The sequence below is a fragment of the Penaeus vannamei genome, chromosome 15 (assembly GCF_042767895.1).
Source record: "Penaeus vannamei isolate JL-2024 chromosome 15, ASM4276789v1, whole genome shotgun sequence".
In the NCBI taxonomy this organism is placed as follows: Eukaryota; Metazoa; Arthropoda; class Malacostraca; order Decapoda; family Penaeidae; genus Penaeus; species Penaeus vannamei.
The window spans coordinates 31839818-31847317 of NC_091563.1; the positions used below are offsets into that span (position 1 = coordinate 31839818).

General features: G+C 35.6%; 1 non-coding gene across 1 annotated transcript; it reads left to right on the forward strand.

The window, feature by feature from the left end:
* The first annotated feature begins 5626 nt into the window (after positions 1-5626).
* Positions 5627-5699, forward strand: TRNAQ-CUG (transfer RNA glutamine (anticodon CUG)). Its single transcript has one exon. It is a non-coding gene; the product is annotated as a tRNA-Gln (tRNA).
* The last annotated feature ends 1801 nt before the right edge of the window (positions 5700-7500 follow it).

Sequence of the window (7500 nt, forward strand, 5' to 3'; positions counted from 1 at the left end):
TCTCTCTCTCTGCCTGTATATGTCTGTTCGTTTGTCTGGCTCTGTATGTCTTCTTCCCTTTCTCTCTCTCCTTGTCTCTGCCACTATCTCTCTCTATCTCTCTTTTTGTCTCTGCTACTAAAACTATACCTATTCAAATTATTTTTTTCTCTCTCTTTCTTTCTGCCTGTATTTCTCTCTCCCTCCTTGTCTCTTCTACTGCCTCTCTTTCTCTTTCTCTCACTGCTTGTATATGTCTGTTCGACTATCTTGCTCTTTATGTCTTCTCTCTCCCTCTCTCTCCTTATCTCTGTTAATTTCTCTATCTCTCCCAGTCTCTGCTACTCTCTCTCTCTCTCTCTCTCTGTTCGTCTGTATGACTTTGCATGTCTTCTCTCTCTCATATGTCTCTGCTACTGTCTCTCTTTCTCTCTCTCTCTTTTACTTATTTGTCTCAAGAATTATCATCGTATATACCAGCAGTGTCCCGTATCATTATATTGCCCTTGATTATAAAAAATAAAATAAAATAGATAAAACCCAATGCATATATCCTGAAATAAATACATATTTATCAGTCTAGACATCCATATCTACCGGATAAATAGATAAATAAGTGTATAGTTATTAGCTAGATATGCATCTATTTTTGCAGGTATGCATGTCCGTATATATGCACATTAATTGGGTCAGGCCTCACACAATTTTGACAAACCTGCCGATTATCTTGATTTTTTTATCACTATTATCATCACTACATCCGACTAATCACACAAAACAATGTATGTTTCCTTCTCCCTTTCGCTTTCCCTCTCTTTATTTTTGTTTTCTCTGTCACTGCTATGATTTATAGGTGATGCCTACATACTCAAAAAAAAAAAAAAAAAAAAAAAAAAAAATCTTGTTCTCACCAGAAATCGAAACCCAAGCTCTTCTGATTCAGAGTCAGTCGTGTTGGCCAATACTCCATGAGAAGTTATTAATAGGAAAATATAATCTATCCTCTCTCTCTCTCTCTCTCTCTCTCTCTCTCTCTCTCTCTCTCTCTCTCTCTCTCTCTCTCTCTCTCTCTCTCTCTCTCTCTCTCTCCCTCTCTCTCTCTCTCTCTCTCTCTCTCTCTCCCTTTGCCTGTTCGTCTGTCTGGCTCTGTGTGTCTTTTCTGTTTCTGCTATCGTATCTCTCTTTATCTCTATCTCTTTCTTTCTCTTTCTCTTTCCTCTTTCTCGCTCCTCTCTTTCTCTCTCTACTCCTGTCTCTCTTTTTTTCTTTCTCTTTCTCTCTTAGACTGTATATGTCTTTTCGTCTATCTGGCTCTGTATGTCATCTCTCTCTCTTTTTCTCTCTCTCTCCCTGTCTCTGCTCCTGTTTCTATCTCTATTTCTCTTTCTATTTCCGCATTCATTTGGTCAGGCCTCAGACAATTTTAACAAACCAGCCGATTATCTTGATTTTTTATCTCTACCATTATACGCACCATTATACACACTATCATCATTATCACTACATCCGACTCATCACACACAAAACAATGCACGCTTCCTTCTCCCTCTCCGTATCTTTCTCTATCACTGAAAAAAAGATAAATAATTGTTCTCATCGGGAAGCGAACCCGAGCTCTCCTGATACAGAGTCAGTCGTGTTGACCACTACACCATGAGAACGTATTATAGAGAAGTGGAAGCTTTATCTTTATAAAATAATCTTTCTCTCTCTCTCTCTGCCTGTGTATGTTTGTTCGTCTGCCTGGCTCTGTATGTCTTCTCTCTCTCTCTTTCTCTCTGTTTCTGCTACTGTCTCCATCTTTATCTCTATCTCTCTCTTTATCTCTCCCTTTCCCTCTCGTTCCTCTCTTTCTCTCTCTCTGTCTCTCGTTTTCTCTTTCTATCTCTCTGTTCGACTGTATATGCCTGTTCGTATATCTAGCTCTGTATGTTTTTTTTCTCTCTCTCTCTCCTTGTCTCTGCTACTTCCTCTCTTTCTCTGTCTCTCCTTGTCTCTGCTACTGCCTCTCTTTCTCTCTCTCTCCTTGTCTCTGCTACTGCCTTTGTCTCTGTCTTTCTCTTTCTATTTCCACATTAATTGGGTCATGCACTATACGCACTATTATACATATTATCATCATCACTACATCCGACTCACCACACACAAAACAATGCATGCTTCCTTTTCCCTCTCCTTATCTTTCTCTCTGTCACTGTTATGATTTATACTTGAGGATATGCCTACATAGTATCAAAAATAAAAATAAGCTCTATTATTATTCTTAACGGGAATCGAACCCGAACTCTTTCTCTCTCTGTCTGTGTATGTCTTCTCTCTCCTTGTTTTTCCTTCTCTCTCTCTCTCCTTGTCTTTTCTTCTCTCTCTCTCTCCTACTGTCTGTCAGTCTGACCCCCACCCCCCACCTCGTTACGTTTATTATAAATCCTCTGCTTTGTATACATCAAAAGGGTGAAGAGGTGACGGAGGAGGAGAAGAGAGAGATAGAGGGAAAGTAAGAGAGAGAGAGAGGGAAATATATATATATATATATATATATATATATATATAGAGAGAGAGAGAGAGAGAGAGAGAGAGAGAGAGAGAGGAATAAATAAAATCATTTTCTCCTTCATTTTTCACTTTACTGCAGTATTTCCTTTTTTCTGTGTGAGGTTGACGTGTGCCTCGTGTTTCTCCCTGTCGCCGTTTGATGTCGCTTTACGTCGCATTTTTCGGTTGTCCTCTTCTCTTCCACAGTATCCTCTCTATGCTACATTATGCTCAATTGCTACACACACGCGCACAGAGGGATATATATATATATATATATATATATATATATATATATATATATATATATATATATATATGAATATATATGTGTGTGCATAGATAAATGAGCAAATAGACAAATACACAGACAAATATACACCACACACATATACATACAATTATCTAACCTAAGCAATCGTTGCATCATCCTATTAATTGTCAGCTCGCTTTTGCTTGTCTCAACACAACAAGAAACTTGTACACAACATGTGTTTTCCCTTTCATATTACCTTTCTGTTCAATTATCCTGACCTTGTATCTATAACACCCACGATTCTGCCTTACCCTTCGCTCTGTGATACATGCTTCAGTTGTCTCGCCCGAATTTGCTCAAAAATAAGAAATAAAAAACAAACATCAAGAAACTAACCGTAATAACATCGAAACGAGTTATCAGTACATTTAGACAACAATAAACTTGGACAATCACCATCATCACTACATCCGACATCACACAAAACAATGTATGCTTCTTTCTCCCTATCTTTCCTCTGTGTCTCTGTTATTATTTATAGTTTATGATATGCCTACATGCTATCAAATAAAAAAAAAAAAAAAAAAAAAAATTATGTTCACATCGGGAATCGAACCCGAGGTCTCCTGATTCAGCGTCAGTCGTGTTGCCCACTACACCATGAGAACTTATTATTACAGGAAGAGGTCTCTCTCTCTCTCTCTCTCTCTCTCTCTCTCTCTCTCTCTCTCTCTCTCTCTCTCTCTCTCTCTCTCTCTCTCTCTCTCTCTCTCTCTCTCTCTCTCTCTCTCTCTCTCTCTCTCTCTCTCTCTCTCTCTCTCTCTCTCTCTCTCTCTCTCTCTCTCTGTATATGTCTCTTTGTCTGTCTGATTTTGTATGTCTTCTATCTCTCTCTCTCCCTTTCTCTCATTTTCTTTGCTATTCTCTTTCAGTCTGACTTTCTCCCCCCACCTCTTTTCTCTATTCTTGCCTTTGCTGCTGTCTGTCTTTGTCTCCGTTCGTCTGACTAATCCACCTCCCCCCCCCCTCTCTCTCTCTCTCTAATATGGAGGTCCTGTGTTCTAATATAATCCAATTTCATTTACTTGCCAAAGAGCGAATAGTTTATTGTTGTGTATATGTCGTGTACTGATAACTATGCGCGGTGTTTGGATGTCATGACACAGGTTATTTTGGTTAATTTCTTCGTGTTTCCTTGTTCTTTGTGTTTCTCCTCTCCCTTTTTCTCTCTCCTTCTGTATCTGTCTCCCTCTTTATTTTTGATTCTCTCTCTCGTCTGACCAGTATCTTCTTCAGTGAAATTTCGGTTTTAAATAGTAGCACTTCATTGAATACGTAAAATAGGCAATGCATGTAAAAAGTCACCACTCATAGGATGTAGAAGGAAAAAGGAGGAAGAATTTTATTCCTCTCTCTCTCTCTCTCTCTCTCTCTCTCTCTCTCTCTCTCTCTCTCTCTCTCTCTCTCTCTCTCTCTCTCTCTCTCTCTCTCTCTCTCTGTCTTCCAATTTCCCTCTATTTCTATCTGTTTCTCTCCTCTCTATGTCTTCGTCTCTCTTCTTTTCTCTCTCTCTCCCTCTGTCGTCTTATTTAGTACAGTTTCGGAACTTTAGATTGTAGCACTTCATTGAATACGTAAGACATGCAGATATATGTACAAATTCCTTGATATACATTTATCTAGCTATCCGTTAGATATTATTAATATTCATTGGGTCGGGCCTCGCACAATTTTAGCAAACCGGCCAAAGGATATGTGTCCATAGAGAGAATCATAAAAAAGAAAAGAAAAAAAAAAAGACATGACTGTACGAAAATAATTCTTGAGTAATATAAGGGAATAACAAAAGTAGTAAAGATCTATTCAGGTGTGTGTGTGTGTCTTCATTTATGATTGTATGTCAGTGTGTAGGAACCTCTCACTCACGTATCAAAAAGCGTACATTCAAGATTTTTCTTCTAATTTCATATGATCTTACAGGATCAAAATGACCAAATTTGGGCAAGACAACGGAAGCGTATATCGCAGAAGAGTAAGAAGAGTAAGGCAGAATCGTGTGTCACAGATACAAGGTCAGGATAACTGAAGAGAAAGGTAATTTAACAGGGAAAAGATCTGTTGTGTCCAGGTTTGTTGTTGTCTAATGCCGTGTACTGACAACTATGCGTATTTTTGATGTGATGGCTTTGAGGTTATTATTTTCTTAATGTTTGCTTGTTTTTTGTTTTGTTGTGTTTTCTTTTTTTCGTCTGTATTTTAAAGTTTTGCTTGATTTCGTCTGTCTCTCTTCTCTCTTTGTACTCGTCTCTCTCTCTCCTCTCCATGTGCCTTTTTTCTCTCTTCTCTGCCTCTCCCTCTCTCTCTCTCTCTCTCTCTCTCTCTCTGGAATCACCTGAAGGCCCATTTTGGGTTAGGATTTTTTTTATTTGTTTTTTAATTGTATTCATTTCGTCGCTTTGTTTCTGTCGATACGAATGATAAAGGAAATTCCAAATAAACGGACAGAAGAGTAATATTTAATTTCAAAATATATTAACAAATGTATATTCAGATATTACAGATAAGCCATTATTAACTGATAAACATATATATATATATATATATATATATATATATATATATATATGTGTGTGTGTGTGTGTGTGTGTGTGTGTGTGTGTGTGTGTGTGTATGTATGTATGTTATGTGTGTATAAACACACACACACACACACACACACACACACACACACACACACACATATATATATATATATATATATATATATATATATATATATGTATATATAAAAAATATATATATATGTATATATATATAAAATATATATATATATATATTTATATATAGAAATATAAATAAGTTCTCATGGTGCAGTGGTCAGCACGACTGACTCTGAATCAGGTGAGCTCGGGTTCGATTCCCGATGAGAACAAAAACTACACTTTTTTTTTCTACTATTTAATAGTATGTAGGCATACCAACTATACATCATAGCAGTAACAGAAGGAAAGATGAATAGAGGGAGAGGGAGAAGGAAGCATACATTGTTTTGTGTGTGATGAGTCGAATGTATTGATGATGATGATAGCGTATATAATAGCCCGTATAATGGAAAAGATAAAATAACAATAATAATAATAAATCGGTCGGCTTGTCAAATTTGTGCCAGGACTGACCTAATTAATGTGCATATATACAGACATGCATACACTTAGAAATAGATGCATAACTATTTAACAGATATACATCGATCTATCTATCTAATAGATGTATATTTATCTATTTATAGGGTATATATGCATGTATAAACTGATAGATATACATTTATTTCGGTATATATCCACGTCCATACAATAAATATTCACTGGGTCGGGCCCCGCACAATTTCAACAAACCGGCTAAAGAACGATTAAGAAAGAGAATACGACATAAAAAAAAAGAGAGAGAAAAAAAAACGGGAATGTATGAGTGTACATATGTCATACACACACACACACACACACACAAACACACACACACACACACACACACAAACACACACACACACACACACACACACACACACACACACACACATACACACACACATATATATATATATATATATATATATATATATATATATATATGTATATATATGTGTGTGTGTGTGTGTGTGTGTTTGTGTGTGTGTGTGTGTGTGTGTTTGTTTGTGTGTATGTGTATTTGTGTGTGTGTGTTTGTGTAAGTGTGTGTGCATTTGTGTGTGTGTGTATAATTGCATGTATATGTGTTACATTAACATATATATTCGTATACTTACATATATATATATATATATATATATATATATATATATATATATATATATCAATATACATATATTTATATATAAATATGTATATAACCATATGAATCTTTCAATCTTTTAATCATTATAGTCATCTATCTGTTTATATATATACACACACACACCCACACATACATATATATATATATATATATATATATATATATATATATATATATATATATATAAGTATGTATGTATGTATGTATGTGTGTGCATATCCACATCAATCTATCAATCTATTTCTATCTTTATATACATATGCATATATTTGTATATATATGTGTGTGTGTGGTGTATATATGTGTGTATGTGGGTATCTATCTACACACACACACATATTTATATATGTTTATATATATATATATATATATATATATATATATTCATTTGTTTATGTGTATACATATATACATATATTTGAATGTATATATAAATGCACACACACATATATATGTATGTATGTATATGTACACAAACATATGTATGCATATATATAAATATATGTATATATATACACTAGTGTCTGTGTTTGTGTGTGTGTGGTGTATGTCTGTTTATACGTAATGCTGTGTGCGCGTGTGTGTAGCAACAGATGCATAGTGAGGATACTGTGGAAGAGAAGAGGACAACCGAAAAATGCGACGTAAAGCGACATCAAACGGCGACAGGGAGAAACACGAGGCACACGTCAACCTCACACAGAACAACGAAAGATACTGTCTCTCTCTACTCCTCCTCTTCACCCTTCTGATGTACACAAAGAAGAGGGTTTTTATGAAAGGTATGAAATTTAGAAATTATTTTCTATCGCAGTCTCTGTGTATTGATAGACATGTCATATATTTCCTAAAGTTTAGAAAGGTTATTTCTTATTTTTCAGCATGAACAGTAAATGCATATG